Here is an 18468-nt window from a genome sequence, read left to right on the forward strand (position 1 = left end):
TTTTTTCTGCTGCTTTATAAGTAATTTTCTTTAAGCAATTTATTAATCTAGGTATTATTATCCCACTGATAAGCATAACCCATTAAAAAAAAAGAAATTAACGTTCTCCTATGCACCTTGGTTTCGGTGACTGTTGGCTCCCTTCATAAATTTGTCAAAAGGGGCCCCTCATTTCCTTTAACATGTCTGCTAATAGCTTAACGAGGGTCTCGGTTCTGGCAGTCTTGATGCCTTAGGTAGCATAAGAGGGTTCTCGCACAGTTTCCGCCCTCGTTGTTAGATGTCGTTCTACGTCACGCTCGCGGTATTACAGGACGTGCTACGTCCGCCGCTATGGTCGAGGGTGGCGCTGGTGAACACTTTCAAGGCTCGCTTACACCCAGTAAAACATAAATACCCACGAGAGCAGCAGATTGGACAGCCGTCGCCGTAGCGCAGTTGGTAAGAGCACCGGACGCGATATTCGGAGGTCGTGGGTTCGGATCCCACCGGCGGCATGGTTGTTTTTTCTGCTGCTTTATAAGTAATTTTCTTTAAGCAATTTATTATTCTAGGTAATATTATCCCACTGATAAGCATAACCCATTAAAAAAAAAGAAATTAACGTTCTCCTATGCACCTTGGTTTCGGTGACTGTTGGCTCCCTTCATAAATATATATATATATATATATATATATATATATATATATATATATATATATATATATATATATTGTTGCGAAAACATGAGGTACTTCACTGCTTAAAATAATATACATCGAAGTATGCGCTTCGTGTAAGGAAACATTTTTATTTGACTCGACGTTTCGATCGGAGCACCGATCTTTTTCAAGAATGATCATACAGTACATGGGCGCGTTTTCTTATAGCATGGGACATGACACACAGAAGGCTTAAAAAGAAGAGAAATAAAGAAAACTAAAGAAAAGAAAAAAGGGGGCCAGGAGAACGGAACAAGCACCTATGACATATTAGGGAAGCAAAGACGGCGCGTCGCGTACCCGTGAACACCCCCCCCCCCCCACACACACACACAAACACGAGGTGAAAGAGGGAGGCCGGGATTGGTGCGCACGCGGCTATTGCGAGAATAAAAAAGAAAAAGAGAGAGAAACAAAAGCAACGAAAAAGGGAAAAGAAAAGAAAAAAAACGTTGTGGGGTCTTAACAAAAGAAGGGAAGTGTCCGCCAATTGTGGGCGTCTGTATCCCTCTGGCCGCGTATGTGTGGCCCCGTGCAACTCTTAAAAATGGCCCGGACGAGGCAGAACAGGTTGCGACAGCCCAAAGTGGCTAAACATGGTGACACGCGAGCCGCTAAAACCAGATGAGCTTTCCATAGGAGGACCAGATGGAAAGGCTTGTTGACAGGAATGGAAAAAAGAAATAACGCACAGAGAAATAAAAAAACATATAGTGACAAAAAAAGAAGAAAGAGAAGGGGACATGTCGCCATCGCGGGACCAACGAATCAGTTGAACGGCAGATGGAAACAACTAGCTGAAACTGACATGCAACAGGGGTATGACCTCAGACGACTCAGTCAGTGGTGGTACTTTGTCTATTAAGTTTGGAATTTTTTCTGGTTTCTGCCATCGAAAGAGACATCAGGGTGCCATGGTTTTCGTTGATGCCCTTTTGCACTGTGTTAAATTTGAAAAAAAAGTACGATTCGCGTTGTTCGCGCTCCCGAGTGTTTTTAAACGTATTCTGCAATATCGTTAATTTAAGTTTATCAAACTCCTGGCCTTTTTCGCGGAGGTGTCTCGAAAGTGGGGGGCCAGGGAGAGATTGAGTGTGTGAGCGGTGGTTACTGAATCTTAATCGGAAGGAATTGTCTGTTTTGACAATGTATTGTATTTGACATTTGCTACACTCGAGCATGTAAACAACATTACTGGAATCGCAGTTTAAATCCTCTCGGATAACATGTTTGAAATCTGAATGGGTACTTTTAGCCAGTTCTGTGGTTTGCATGTGTTTGCAAACTTGGCATCTGTTCTTTCCGTACGGTGTGCAACCCACCAGCCTCGGTTTTTTAACCGTTGAGTGCACAACGTGGTTTTGTAAATTTTTTGGCCTTCTGTATGTTACCTGGGGGTCCATTGGAAAAATTTTTAGAGCCGCTCACTTTCTTCTATGATATTGAAGAGTTTTTTAAGGATTTTGTTAATATTCGCTAGGTTGTCTGTGAATGTCAGTACTAGATTAGAACGATGCGGTGTTGACGGGGATTCGGCAGGGAAACCCGCCAACAACGTCAACACCGCATCTAAGTTGTAGAAATGTTTTTCATTTTCATCTTTGAAGCTTTCCCAAAGCATTCCACCAAACTGTTTATTAAAATGAACATATTTTAAGCTCGAAATGTAAAAAGAAATTATGGATGCACCTAAGCAATTCTTATGACGTGTAAATGCGTATAGTATAGCTTGATTACTGGGTCAGTGGACACCTTAGCCGCGCATTGAGTATGCGGTGGCGTCCTGGTCCCGCCTGCTGCAGTCTCGTGTATTGACTCATGAGACGAACCTCTCGCAACTCCACAGCGGCAGCGTTTCGATGGAGGCGAAACGCATAGGCGCCCGTGAGCTGTGCGATGTCAGTGCACGTTTCACTTCCTCCTTTACCCTTCCCTTTAGGCGCGGTTCAGGTGTCCGCCGATATCTGAGACAGATACTGTGCAATTCCCTTTCACCAAAAAGATATTTTCAATTTTAAAGCGGAAGCTTTACTGGCCACGAACTTGCGATTTCGCCGCGGCGGTGCTCCGAGGAGACACATGACGTCCCAACACGCGCCTCGCCGCGGATATTTATCTCTCGCTCGCTTTCTAGTTTGGTGTTCCTCCGCTGCGCAGCGCCGTGCCTTTCGTCAAAATCCAACTTTCAACTTTCAGTTTTCACTTTCGTCTTGTCCTCTCTCCTTTATCCCTGCCTTTACGGCGCGGTTCAGGTGTCCACTGAGATATGTGAGACGGTTACTGTGCCATTTCTTTTCCTCAAAAAACCAAACAAAACAAGCGAGCCGACAACGTTAATAAAGTTCATTGGCGTTGAAAACTTTGCAAATGCCGTTCATTTTCACGAAATTAAAGGCGGACAACCGGCTCCGTGGGTCAGTGGAGACCTCAATCTCGCTTTCATGTACGTGGCGTTGGTGTCCAACTGCAAAAGCCTGCTTTGATTGCATTCCGCACACTGGACAGACAGCGCGCCCTCCCTGACACCCTGGGAGGTGGCATGCAGTTAAGGGTTGATCGCGAGAGATTGATCACCAAATGAACGCTGCGGCCTAGTTATTGCTGCAGTGCCGCATATCAGCCACAACGCTGTCAGCGTTAATGCATTCAGGCCACATTTCTCTCTCACCACCGCCACATGTATCAAAGCACGAATGAGGCGTCCGCATATCCAGGGAGCCAGTTATGCGCCCTTCCTTTCCTCAAAGCCATCGCCGTCTAGAACATTGTCAACGCCAACGCCAATGAACACAGTGAACGCCAACATCTTTCGCTTTGTATATTCTGGATTAGCTGAGCTAATCCACATAAATTTTTTACCGAACGCGCTGTATACGCTGTCGCATAAAACAACTGTGTTGTAAAACATATACAAGGGCTTTAAAGGTGAAATATGTCCGTGCATGTTTACAGCATTAATAAGATTTCTGCGCACACTATTCAATTCAAAGCGACTTTTGCTTCCGCTCGAATCTTGTAGCGCAAGTAGACCGCGCTCTTGCGTAAAATTTATCTGCGATCCTGTGCAGCACTGCGTGTTTGAAAAAAAGGCGTGGAGAGAGCTCCCCACCCAGCAGCTGTTCTAGTAAACGCGGTTTGTCGTTGTCGGAAGCAGATTTACGAAGTACGAAACACGAGGACAGCCTAATCCGGGTCCCTCAAAATTACGCGAACAGCAAGTACTTTGTGGGAGGAATCATTTTATAAAACAAAAAAAAATGCCTGGCCCAGGAGACCACGGGCTTGAACTTCACGTAAAACCCGATCCACCAGCCATTTCTGGCCGGCGGGCTCCCAGGAAGAATGAGTTGGATTGGGGATGGGGGCACTGCTTGGTGGGGGAAGCACATTGCCACAGGTAGTAGAAAAGTGTGGATTTAGACCGTCACAGGTGTTACAATGAGAGCGTTAGCTGGGGTGAAACATGAGACGGTAGGGTGAAATAAAGCAGCCTGACTGTAATTGTCGCCATGTGGCGCTGGATAAGGGCGGCTAGGTGCTGCGGGGTGGTGGCAATGTCATGTGGCTGAGTTTGTAGATTGTGGTGATTTGATTAGGTGTAGAAAGCACCGATAGGGCCACTTGCGCGGGGTTGAGTGCCTGATAGTCCGGGGCCCGGGAGGAGAGTTCTCGGGCCAGGGCATGAACGCGTTCATTACCGGGGATTGAGGCATTCCCAGGGTTCCACGACAGAGTAACCGTTCGGTCGAGAGAGGTGGCTGTGGTAAGAATATGATGTCTAGACGATGTGCTACGCCGGCCTAATGCAGGCCTGGGCAGTCATATGCGCATCACGCAGTGTGAATATTCGAATTCTTGGTGTAGCGTAGAATGCTTATGGCGTGACAAATTGACAGCCTATTAAACTTAGATAGGTTATTACGAAACGTAAGAAGGCATAAGACTCTCAAAGAAAAAAGCAGTGGTGGTTTTTGGAGAAAAGCAATGACGCAGTAGCTGTCTCACTTCTGGCCGGAAGAGAAAGTGGAAGGTGGGAAGGCAAGCAGAAAGATCGAAAGGGATGCTCTGGAATAGTGGAGGGCTCCGGAATAATTTGGACCATCTGGGGATCTTAAACGTTCACGGACATTGCACAGCACTCGTCCTCGCACTCCGCAGTGGAAATATTATAGGATTACACTTGTCTGTACACGCCGCTTTGGCTCAGTGGTTAGGGCGCCCGGCTACTGATCCGGAGTTCCTGGGTTCGAAACCGACCGCGGCGGCTGCGTTTTGATGGAGGCGAAACGCTAAGGCGCCCGCGTGCTGTGCGATTTCAGTGGAGGTAAAAGATCCCCAGGTTGTTGATATTATTACGGCACCTCTTTCCTCATTTCTTCTTTCACTCCCTCCTTTATTCCTTCCCTTACGGTGCGGTTCAGGTGTCAGCCGATTTGTGAGACCGATAATGCGCCATTTCCTTTCCCAAATGAACAATTTTCATTTTTCAATAATTTCAATTGCTCCTTCCATTTATCATTTTTGGTTTTCTTTCTTGTTTTGATGTTTTTGTTGTTGTTTTCTATTTTTATTTACAATTTCGCTTTTTATTTGTATTTAATTTATTTTCCAGTTTTGGTTTCATTTTTTTCTCGATTTCTGGTTTTTTATTTTATTAAATATGTGTTGCTCAATAAATGTTGCAATTAATCAGCTTTACATTACATTTTATTTTATTGGCCATACGACTTGTGATTGACAGTTCGAACGGACACCTTACTTCCACAAACAATAACTACAACTTCCGTCCAGTTGACAGTCCAGTCGTTGTGGTGTGAACACTCCTTCTCTTGTCTCTTGTCTTTTGTGACTGCTTTTTTTCACGTTACAATGTACCAACTGGCCCGCATTTCAACCCTTCCGTCCGCGCCACATGAGCCTAGAAATGCCTATGCCTTAAAAGGAATATCCAATAAATTAATTGAGTTTGCTAAAGCAGACGAGAGATAGGCATTGCATCACTCGTCACCCCAACGCAAGAATTTTTAAGCTAGCATCAATAACAACGAAGATAAAGACGATTAAAAATTACGCTTCTCTTCTCCCCCCTCAACTCGTACTTGCGGGGCACCAGAAAAAAATAAAGAAAACAGCTCTGGAACTGGGCCCCGCCCATGAATACGTCATCCGCCGACGTTCCTTTTGCAACTTCCGGTTGTCGCTCCTATCACGCTAGCAGCAGCGTCGGCGGCGTGATTGCGGCTCGCGTCGGGTTTCTTTGCTTGTCGTCTGTTGTAGTTAGCAGTAATGAACCCGGACCTCGAGGCGCGACTGCTCGCTCTTACGGCCGTGATGGGCATCGAGCCCTACGCGTTCACGCCGCACCGGCTGAACGCCAGCGACGACAGTAGCGACTCGGCGAGCCACTGCGAGTGGCTCCGGAACTCCATACAGGAGGCGGCGGCAGAGGACAGTTGAAACCATATGCGCGAAGGAAATGCCCTGGCTCGCGCTTGCCCGAGAGGGTCGCGCGGCGGCACGAGCAGACGATTTTCACGGCTACCGGAAGTGTGCCCGTGACGTCGTGCCTGCCGTGGCTCCAGCGAACGACAGCGTGTGGTGGCCTGGCGACACCATGGTTACAGTGACGTCTTTTTTCACGATTTAAGTTTTACAATCGGTCACTACGAGCACACCAATCGGCCTGCGAATTTAAAAAAAAACACGGATTTTAAAAATTCATTATAATTGCCGGCTCAGTTCCCAAGACTCATACTTGGTGTGAATGCTTCTTAGCATCATTTCAAAGCATTGAAAACATTTAGAAGCGACTTTTTATTCATTGCATAGTCCCTTTAAAACCGTAACCACTGAAGAAGTCCCGGTCGCGGTGGCCGCGTTTTGGTAGCGAAATACAAGACACGGCTGTGTGCTGCGTGATGCGAGTGTTGTGTTCCTCCGGTGTTGTGTTCCCACGTGCTTTTCTTTTTTATTACCTGAGTACAGGTGAATAGCCACCCGATCTTGGCCGAATCCCTAGTGTGGGTATGTACCATCTTTTGATAGGCTAACATCAACAACAACAACGATGGCACATGATTAAAGGGTGCAAGAATTGGTCACTACACTTCGCGAAATGTGGCCGACGTCACATCACCTCGCTTTGTGACCCACCTGCTCCTAATGCCAGCGGCGAGACCGCTACTTGGTTGCAACCAACAGCGTCTCCCAGCAGCTGCCACAAAAACGCCGTGCTGCTGCAGAGTGCACAGGTGCGGGTGGACGGGTCTGAAAGAAAGCGCCTCGTTCGCTGTCTGTTTGACGGAGGCAGCCAGAGATAATTTGTCACCAAGCAGCGCTCGCGGGAACTGAATCTGGAGGTGACTGGCGAAGAAGTGACCATCTACCCTTTTGGTGGCTCGGCCAACGTTATGAAGCAAAAACGACGCCGAGTTAGAGTGTGGCTGAGAAGCCAATACAGCCGAAAAGTGGACTGCATTGATGCGCTTGAAACTTAAGAAATCTGTTCCGACAAGCTCCTTCTTCCGGAAAATGCTATCGAGATAAGTGACATGGCTGATTTGGAATTAGCGGATGTCACCGTTTCACCAGCTCGCAAGATCACAAAGGGAATCGAAATTCTGATCGGCGCAGTTTACTACTGGACTGTAGTGCTCGCAGAAGCGAGACGAGTGCAAGGGGCCTTGGTTGCGCTGAAGACAGACTTCGGTTGGACCCTGCAAGGACCGATAGCGCGCCCTGCTTCAGGTGTGTCGTGCTCTACTGTGGCCGTTCTGCGTACCAACGCCTGCGACAAAGAAGCCAGTTTATTGGCCAAACTTTGAGCATTCTGGGAGCAGGAGAGCCTCGGTATCACCTCAAGCAGCTGCCTTATGGGAAAGGCAGAAGAGCAGGTGAGAGAAATTTCAATCGTTCTCTTTGATTGATGGGCACTACGAGACAAACCTCCCGTGGAAGCCACTAAACCAAGGGCTAGCAGGTAACGAAGCTGCAGCAAGAGAACGTCTGGGCAGGTTCATGCGGCGTCTGAGACCCAACAGAGACAGGTTAATGGTATGTGGTTGAGCTATCGACGACTACATGGATCAAGGCTTTACTGAAAAGGTTCCAGCAGACGACATTGACGGCACTTCTGCTCGGGTATACTATATGCCTCATCGCTGGAAGTACCGAAAACCCATCACCAAAGGCCCGTGGAACCGGTGGCGAAGCGAATATTTGTGTTCACTGAGGTCACACCATGGATGAGGTCATTGATGTGTTTCCTAGACGAGACGGAAGAACACGCTCCTTTGTGATACGTTTGCCAGGTGGCACGACAGTAAGGCGTCCCATCCAACTCCTGCACCCATTAAAAACACAAAAGGATTGAGTTAACACTCATTCGGCGGGGAGGATGTTAAAGATTTTGAGACAGTGACGTCCCCCCAAGATGTCTTCACGGCACAACATTGCGAGCCGCCGCCCACTGTGTTTGAGGGAAGGACGCCTCGGTCGCTTCCACGAACAGTTGGGAAGCGCCCATTAGTCCCTCCGAGGGAAACCAGTGTGGATGCGTGACAGCTATTTATGTGTGTGAGGGCCGGTTGCGCGGAGGCGACGATCGCGTTGCAAAGGTCAGCAAAGCCAGACACTCAGCGACCCCGGAGAAGCGAGGCTCCCGTTTGGACGCTCTTCGGCCAGTGTTTATTTTCTTTTTATCTAGTGGCAAATAAATCCTAGTTCGTTGTTTTTAAAGATTTACGATCTCCCGTATGTTATTGAAAAACGAACAGTAATGTTTTAGACTGGGTTGCGTGAGTGGAAGGTAAATAGTTATTGCTTTAAATACATCTCCACAAAGCTTTTCGATTAACCGAGCTGTACAAATACTTGTTTAAATTTACATTGTATTCCTCCTTAGCTTTAGATATAGTCCTTTTAGGCGAAGCTGCAGAGAACCTGTAATTTATCAAATTGTTGGAGCACTGGTTATGCGCTAAGCTATTTCTTGCGGCCTTCCGCAGTCCTCATTCCACCAGAACGAAGGAATCGTGTTTTTCACAGCTGAATTAACCGTAAACACAGAACGCTTAGTGGCTTCTGACAGAGAAGTTAAAACTGGGGGGCCGGTACGAGCTAGCCAAGGGGACCGTGGAGGATAATCCCTGACCTATAAGTCGTTTTAACATTAGAGTATGACAAACGTTTGCGTGCAACCATTCACCCTAAGGGGACTGCACGCTGCCGACGTCTAACATCTAATGGCGCGAGAGTAAAAGGCGACCATGCTTCTACCTCTACTAAGACATGCATTAATATGGTGCTTTGTTACCTACCGTGAAGGATTGGGTTATACCATCACTTCATTTGAATTCCATTTCACTGTGATTCTTTTTGCGTCTCAATTGCACCATGCCCTCTATTTATCTGAGATCAGACAGATAGGCAGAGGGATTCCAAGAATCGAATAGAAACGGGCGAAAAAATTGTATCATAGCAATAATAATAAAACTTGTCGGGCAGGTTGATTCATTTCATACGTTTTGAAACTGCTGCGCCAAAGGGACTCGGACCGCGAAAGAAACAATAACGACACACGTTTCTGGGTTTGCGTGGGTCGTCAATGTTTCTTCCGATGTCCCTTCCCCTTTCGCGCAGCAGTTTATAAGCGCATGTTTCATAGTAGCCGCCTTCCATCCACTTCGTACGAACACAATGAGAGCACTTGGTGCGGTTGTTGCTCCGAGAAGACAGCGCGTGGAAAAAGGCGACTTCATTGTACCCCCTTTCCAGCGGTACACACTAGTAGAAATCTAGATTCTAGTTTAAGGTACCATATGGCCAGTAAAATTAATGGGCACGAGAAAACGAAAAAGGGCGCAGCTTTTTCGGTTAAAACTAAAACGACCGTCGATGGCAAACGTTTTTAGCTAGTTACTGCTATGCAGCACGGCAAATTGAGAGAGATAAAACTTGTATTGTAATTCGGGAAGGTTGCTCGAGCAACTTGGGTGGCACCCCTAGTCCAAGGCGCCACTGGCTTTCGCGGACTGACGGACTTGCTGAAACAACTTAAGTTGCTGATCCAGGGCCTCGCTGGTCAGGGCCACCTCCCATTGCTCATATGTCGGGTTGGACACAGTTAAGTGTTTTGGTTTCGCTGTGCATTCCCACGATATGTGGTAGAGCGTAGGGCAAGCGCCACACCAAGGGAATGTATTCTGATATTGAGTGGGGCTAATCTTGTCTAGGATGAACAGGTTAGGAAAAGTGTATGTCTGAATTTTCCTCCAGTCTACGGCTTCGGAGGAGTCGAGTTTTTTGTGAGGGGGTGGGTATTTTCCGCGCTCCAGCCGAATATGTTCTAATCTGTCACCATCAGTGCTAGGCATGGGCGTGGGGTAGGGATGATGATTCGCCCGGTAGGGTAAATCTCGGGCTAGATCGTTGGCTCACTCATTGCCAGCTAGTCCTTCGTGACCAGGTGTCCATGGTAGTTTGCGTGTTTGGCTTAGATTGCCAAGTAGCTCTGTTGATCTTGAGGGAAGCCTGCCATTAAGAAAGTCGAAGCAAATTGACAATCACTTGGTCTTGTATACCTGTAGGCGAAATGCAAGCAACTGAGCTTCTTGTTTTGTCATTCGTCCATTGTACAAGTCTTCATCGTTGCTGTCACTGATTCCAATTCTCTGCACAGTGCTCGTCACCTGTCAGCCGCACTTCTTTCACACCTACCGCTTTCAAACGCTGAGCATGCAGAACATTATTCCTCACCGTTCAGAAAGTTATGTCTTCCATATATCCCACAGGAACTTCCCTACACGGCTTAGAAGAGAAACATTTGGGCTCTTTGCTTCTGACAAAGGCTGTACGTGCATGCTGGAGAGCACAGGACGCGTCTGCGCGCAGCGTTTTCTCGTCACAGGTGCCGTGCCGGCAAATATACCGCAGCGTTTCCGCTCCCGTGGTCAGTTTTCGTTTCCGGCAGATAGTAAGGAGAGATGGCAAGGTAATTCATATGTGGACTGAATAAATTATTCTCCAGCAACTATTGTGGACAAGTTGTTTTTTATGAACCTATAAAGCTTAAAAAGCATCTGCAAGGAGGTTAACGAGCCAAGTCAAGGTGCAAAGGGACAAGAGAACGCAACCTAAAGCATCGAATGAATTTCGTTCTTTGTGCACTTGGCGTCCTTCTTGCTACAAGTCCTAAGCCGGCCAAGTGGGAGGGTGCATACGACAGGCTTTGGGTTTACAAGAACGCTACAAGCACAGAAAAGCTTGGCTGACAACTGTAAAATGTGACGTACTGTGCCGCTGTTTGACAAGGCCATGCACCATCTTGGCACGCTCCCGCTACGAGAAAAAACGCCAGGCGATAGAAGCGTTCGCAATGTTTCCGGCAAGACACGAGGTGCCTGCTAGACCGCCTCCTAGCTTTCTGGAGAAGATTTACAGCTGGATTCCCATTTTTTCCTCTAGTATTCTTTTATTAGTGTATTCTCAGTAACAAATGGAACCAGCATCTGCGGGGAATACTATACCTACCCACGTAGCAAATGATTCTTTGAGTGAAACATTGGTACAGTGACCTTTCGTTTCTAGCATTTATGAAGTTCAACGAGCAAGTCCTAAACTAACGCTTCTACATAATAAACAGAAAAATAAGCAACACATTATACAACTGGCAAACAACATTATTCTCCCACGAAGACCACATCTACGAATTTCAAGAGCCAGCAGCCTCGACATACATTCGGCAAACGGCAACATGACCGATAATCGAGCGCTATACGGCACACAAAACTAATATACGAAACTCATACACTCGCCTTCAGCCTGTCGGATGCCCGTGAAAAAGCAGTGCTGAGCGGGCAATAAACAAAGTTTTGTTATAAATTTTTGCTCTACGTTGAGAGACACTAGGCACTGCTAGTACTAGTTCGTTGAGCGATACTAGTGCAGGAATGAATACATTTGCGTTTATTTGCTATGTGTTCATTAAACAAAACTTCGTTTCGAGGGTATGCTAATGAGAAGCGAGGGATGTGAATTTTAGACAACATCAGTTACAAACTAGAAAAATGCAAAATCGAACACGCTAAATATATAATCTTTTAGATTCATTTGCTTAAATAAAAAGAAAAGTGCGCGAGCTCCTCCTTCCTGCGACTTTGCCCTTGGCGTCTTTTGTTTTCTCTGCAGTGCTTCGGGAAACTTTTCGAACAAAAGTTACGGCCCGGCCACTGCAGGAGTGCACACAATCTTCAGGCATCCATGAGCGTTTAAGTTGCTCACACTAGTCTAAGCGGTAGCTGTGATGCGAATTGAAGTCTCTAGAGAGAACAGTTTTGTTATTCTTGAGCTGTAAATCATGCAACGGCCTGATCACGCGGACAAGTTTCGGGAAGTAGACATTCGCAATATCAGTAGTAAGCAGCGAAATCAACACCTAGGAGTGTGCATTCCCTTCGAATAATTTTCCTCGGACACGAGAAGAAGTCTATGCAGCAATTCGAAGCACAACTAGGAATACAGCAGCGGGTGCGGACAAAATCAACAACGCACTCATCCGAAACCTCAGTGAACAGCTAGTCGCAGAATTAACCGATTTCCTCAACAAACACTGGGGAGAGGAGACCGTTCCCGAGGATTGGAAGCATGCAGAGGTGGTTATGATTCCAAAACCGGGTAAAAAGCTACGAATCGAAAACCTAAGACCCATCTCCCTCACATCGTGCCTTGTCAAGCTGTACGAGAGAGTGATAACATTAAGGCTACAAGAATACATGGAGGATCACGAACTCTATCCCCACAGTATATTCGGAATCAGGGCAAAGCTGTCGACCCAAGACGTACTTCTACAAATCAAAGAAGGAGTTCTAAGTAACGTCCCTAGGGACGGAGATAACGTAATAATGGCACTGGATATCAAAGGAGCTTTTGACAACGTAAGCCACGGAGCCATCCTGGCAGGCCTGGACGACCGGAACTGCGACAGGAGAGTCTTCGGTTACGTCAAAGCTTTCCTCTCAGATAGAACAGCGACGATAGGGCTGGGAGAACTCCGCTCGGAGAAGTTCCACACCCCTAACAAGGGAACTCCCCAAGGCTAGGTCATCTCACCTACGCTTTTTAACGTTGCAATGATCAGCCTTGCAAAACAACTTAAGGAAGTCGAAGGAATACACCATGCCATGAATGCCGACGACATCACTATCTGGACAAATACGAGCTCACTAAAAGAAAAGGAAGAAAGACTACAGGTGGCCGCGACCTGCGTAGAGAACTACGTAAAAGCGAGAGGGCTAGCATGCTCCACCGAAATATCAGAACTGCTCAGAGTCTGGAGAGGGAAACAAAACCGCACAGTCCCGAACAACGACGAACTTAGGCTCAACGTCTACCTAGAGGGAAAACCCATACCGGAAAAAACACTCATAAGAATCTTGGGCATGTGGATACAATCAAACCAACGGTGTACACATGCACTTGCTCTACTCAAAGCTTCCACCCTACAAGTTGCCCGCATGACCACGCGCGTCTCCCATAAACGCTCGGGCATGCGAGAAGAAGACACGCTAAAGCTGGTCAGGAGCCTGGTTATCAGCCGAGTCACCTACAGTCTTCCATACTACAACCCAATGAAAAGCGAAATCCAACAGATTGATGCGATTATACGCAAAGCATACAAAACAGCACTCCATCTACCGCAATGAACATCCACAGAGAAGCTTTTAGCACTAGGACTTCATAACAAATTTGAAGAACTGAGAGAGGCACAACACGTCGCCCAGTCGCAGAGACTATAGTAGACTCCGTCTGGAAGGGAGCTTCTGCAGAAGTTGGGATGCAACGAACAAATACAAGAAATCCAGCGAACCGCGACTATCCCGGACGGCATACGGGTCACAATTAGAGTGACCCCCATCCCCAAGAACATGGACCCCAACCTACACGAAGAACGCAGAAAGGCGAGAGCCGAGTACATCCAAAAATCACTAGCCCGCCAGACAACAACGGTCTATGTTGACGCAGCCACATACCCCAGAAGGACGGGACAAAACAACCCCAATGCGGTAGCGGCTGTGACAAACTCGCACATGCGGGAAATCATCAGCGCGTCGCTACAGGACTGCACGGTAGTCGAGGCTGAAGAAGTGGCAGTCGCTCTAGCGGCAGCGGAGGGCTTCCGGACTAAGCGATCCTTGCTAACTGACTCTCAAACGGCATGCCGAAACTTCATGTTAGGCAGAATAGGTCACAGAGCGCTCCGCATACTCCGCTCTGGGGATCTACCCAAACAAAGCACAGAAGAACCAATAAAACATACGATAGTATGGACGCCGTGACACGCGGGAGTGGAAGGCAACCTAGTGGTCGACAGGGTAGCTCGAGGGTACACTTGTTACCGAGCTCCCCCGACAAGCGACCCCGAGGGAGCCGAACCTGTCCCTAGAGATTACTCGGCAATCTTAAACCACTACGGGGGCTGCAGGAAACGGTACCCCCCACCACATAAATCTCTCTGCAGCGAAGACGCCGTCGCCTGAAGGCTGCTACAGACGGGCTCATACCCGAATCTCCCGTTTCTCATACCCGTTTCTCCACACAATACACAGACAAATGCCCATGGTGCCATGAAACACCCACGCTCTATCACATAACGTGCGCCTGCCAGAAAATAGAGGTGGCACCAAAAATACCAAACCCGAGTGCGGAGCAATGGGAAGGAATGCTCTCCATCGACCGTCAGGACGTCCAGCTTGGGCTGATCCGGCGAGCACAGCTGGCAGCGGCATCCAGCGGAGCCCTGGACTAGAGGCAGACGACCATTGCTAAGAAGACGGACGACGCACCTGACTCCGTCAAATTGCTCACCTACTCTCTAGAGCGCAATAAACGTTTTCCTTCCTTCCTTCCTTCTCGGACAGATCTGCACGATAAAACATACCCGAAGAAACAAATGTTATCAAACTGCTCTGAATGGCCGAAAACGTTGGAGCAAAAATAACAAATTCGGTGACAGTCAGAATTTTTACAAAGGTACTGTGCCGTGATTACTGTCTTCATTAGAGAGGCCGCAACTGTTTTTTTGTTATTTTTCGCAAAAGAATGGTCCAGTTCTAAAAGGCTGAAGTATCTCGACACTTATGAAAAGAACGCCATTTCTACGCCCTCATGGCGAACGTCAGAGCGACTGATACCCTCGACATTGTTTGCAGCTTCCAACACGTGGCGTGCTTCAGGAGGTCTGGTGGTAGTTAGCAGGACCACATGAAGGAAATGATGCAGACAATGCCGAGTTACCCACAGCAGAGGAATAACCAGACTGAGCCAGAATAACCTGTGGCGAATCTGCGCTAAAGGAGATGAGCATGCTACACAGCAAGTTCCTCTTCCACAGCTAGCTTACACAACCGATGTTGTCAAGCCAGCCTCAATGTCAAAACAAAAAGTACGAAATAACCTTACATGAGAAGGCCTTTTTTGATCTAAGAGAAGATTTTAGTGCCTTTTGCAGCAAGGGACTCAAAGATTTCACCATGCGGGAGGCACTGCGAAACTGTTGTCTCCCACGGGTCAGCTATGTTCTAGGCCGCAAAGGAATGTTCCCTAAATAAAACACCAAAACTGCCGGACCTTCAAAATTCTTGCAGTTTGAAAGAAAATAAATATTCCGGTTCCTAAAATTCACTGAAACTGCGTAAAACTTCATTTTCGCCAAATTTTACTCCTCGAAGTCCCCGCAACAGGCAAAATTATACATCCCTGCCACGGGTCTGTATCTCGCAAAATAAAAAGAGGCGGGAAAAAGCCAAGGAGAAAGCGAAGATGTGAAAACTATGCAAAATCAGACAAGAATTAATTGAGTAGAAAATAAACTCAAGCGAACAAGTCGGACGCTTCCGCGAGGGAAACTCGTCAATCGAAACATTTTAAAGATTTTAATTCGTTCCTCTTCTAAGTTTTTAGGCAATTCTCTCAAAAATCACATTCCTGACGTACGCAGCAACGACCGGACATCGAGAAATTATTGACGGCTATAGATATCAGCGCGAAAAGGGCCAACCACTGAGGTCAGTCCGCAACAATGACTGAAATCCTTAGGGTGAGCTGGCCGCGTGTTTGAGACTCCTTTAGAGCACTTGTAATGCTGCATAAATGCGAGCTCACACTGTTCGTTGGGCAGGTCAGGGCGGTTGGCATCGTCGGTTGAGTGATCGTTGTGGTGGAGACAGAAATTTGTTAAAGGCACAGTGAAGACAAATTGAAATCAGCTTGTATCGATAGAATACCAGCTCCTGATCACAAAAACGCCACTCTTACTGAAAATAAAGCTGTCGTAAGGCAGAAAATAGCAAGAACCAAAATACAGGTATCGCCACCACAGGCCAATCTCGCAAGTACAAGCGTGATGACGTCTTAGGACAAGAGACGCCACCTTGGAGGAATTTTTCTTCCTCCATGGACAGTATTTGGAAGGTGCAGGTTGTTTCACATTTCCTGGAATTGTCCCCAAAAACCACCTCATCTAAAAACATTACAGACATCAAACGAGCAGTGGGAGGCAGCCCTGACAAGCAATGGTCTGGAGGACCAGTGTCGCATCATCAGACTGGTCCAGGCATCCTCCCAAGCCACCGGAGTCCTGAACTGAGGAGTCCGCCTACCCGACTCGTAGAACACTTCAATGAAATAATAAATGTTTTATCTCTCTCTCTCTCTTCCTTCATGGACGCTATGAATATCTCAGGCTGACAAAGAAAGGTTACGCGGTTCGATATTGAATTATGTTTTGTTCTGAAACCGATAGTGCACTTTTATCACACAAGGAAGACAGACAAAGACAACCCCAATGTTGGAAGCAAAGAAAACCGATGATTGGTGGCGCCACAGGCGGCCAGGAGAGTTTCGGTTTTTTTTTTTATGGCGCTTCGCGTCTATGACCTTTGCGTGCCCTGTGGTTTTTTCTTGTTTTTGATGCTCCTCGATTTACAAGCGCCGAACAGCAGAGGAACTCCAAGTGCCGCTTCAAGTGCTAGTTAACCTTTGAAGGAGCCTGTTAAGGCTAGCAGACGATCGCACCGGTCGATGAAAAACTATGATGGCACGATGGTCGGTGATCGTACAAGGCCGTTAGCAGTATAAAGAGCACTTGTGCCTTCGTACGCTCGCCCGGCGAAACGTTCCCGGCTGTGACAGTCAACTTCGAACTACTTAACGGAAATTGTTTATTAGGGACGGGAGACAAGATACAAGGCAGTTAAGGAAAAGAGATTTGGAACCTGCAGAGACCGTGACTCCGCTGTCCTCCAACTCGCTTGTTTGAGGTTCTATTCAATAGCTTCGGCAGTTGGCCGGAGCTGTTCTCTTCGAGCTCTGAGCTAATTTAAGTCATTCACAGTACACATCTGAATGTATATGCAAGTGGGTGAGAGCGTGATCCAGTGGACCACGTACCTCCGGAAACGCGCGGAACCCGTTGAAGCGTTGTGCGTCGGCTTAATTTCAAGCCGCCAACTTTAAACGCGAGCGCTCTTGAGGACATATTCGTTTTTTGGGGCAAATAAGAAAATAAATAAATAACCTGGACCTTGCAAACGTGAGAAGCCTCCTCGAAGCCGCCTGCTGCACCATGCAACTGCGCCGTTCAAGGGATCACAATGCACTGGCCCCAAAGCCCCGGCCAGCCTCCGATAGGCGCGACACTCCGACCTTGTCCTCGCCCCTCGTGACTGCCTGCACTGGGGTTAAGATATTTAATTAGCAATGGCTGCTCACTGAGGAAGGAGGAAACGACCCACCGGCGCCTAACCTAACCATGCTCCCTCAAAACCATCGCACGTTCTGTTGGGCTGAGGTCACTGAAATGCAGGCCGGAGTTTTTGCGAGAACTTCGTTGTCGGGTTCGGGAACGGGATCCATCTTAACGCTGGAAAAACACCGGTGCAAACGTAAACGAAGCGACGGTGGCCACCGCCGATAGATGCCTTCAACGTACGGCGGCGGTGGCTTTCATTTAGGCTGCTGCTAGGCCGCACCGCTAGCGGCCAGAAATCACGGAGTCTGCGTTTACGTCACGTTTCACGTCACTCCGTCCTATGACGTCACAAGAGTGCGCCATGACGTCATAAGAAGGCACCGAGTTTGAATCGCAGCTACGGGAAAAACTTTTCAATTTCGAATATAAATTTCTTTGAAATAAATGCGTCTTTCTCTCCCGGTCTAGCGGCCACAAAGCCATGAAATGCCAAATTATCAGATTTTGCTAACAAAAAAATTGATAGAGTTCTCAGATGTTCAGATGTCTGAATCAGTAAATCTCCGCTGACTCGGCACCTTGCCTTTGACTTGCACGCTCTACGAATCTATCTGCGAAAGGCCCGCAGTTGATGCACTGAAGATGCCGAGCTTCTATAGTGCACCTTCACGGTATAAGGGCCAAAGTTAAAGGGACGCAGAGGACAACTCCGACCAATTTTTGTTCTAAGTAAAGTAAAAATTGTACATACTCTGGCTCTCTCTTTATATTTTCACGTTTGTCTGGCAGCGAAAGACGCATTTATCGCCGAGAAAGTTACATTTAAAAATATTCCCAGCAGTGGATTAAGACTAGTGACGGCCTCACCGAAAAGGCCGCGTTGTCACCGTTTTTGAAGTCAATGGCGGGGCGCCGTTGCATCTGGGATCCGCGAGAAATCGGTGTCGACGAAGGGATTTTATTTGCGAAGTCAGCCGGTGATGGCGACACCTGCATTTCGTTTCCTGGTCTTTTCTTGA

This window comes from Amblyomma americanum, chromosome 1 (genome assembly GCF_052857255.1).
Source record: "Amblyomma americanum isolate KBUSLIRL-KWMA chromosome 1, ASM5285725v1, whole genome shotgun sequence".
NCBI lineage: Eukaryota > Metazoa > Arthropoda > Arachnida > Ixodida > Ixodidae > Amblyomma > Amblyomma americanum.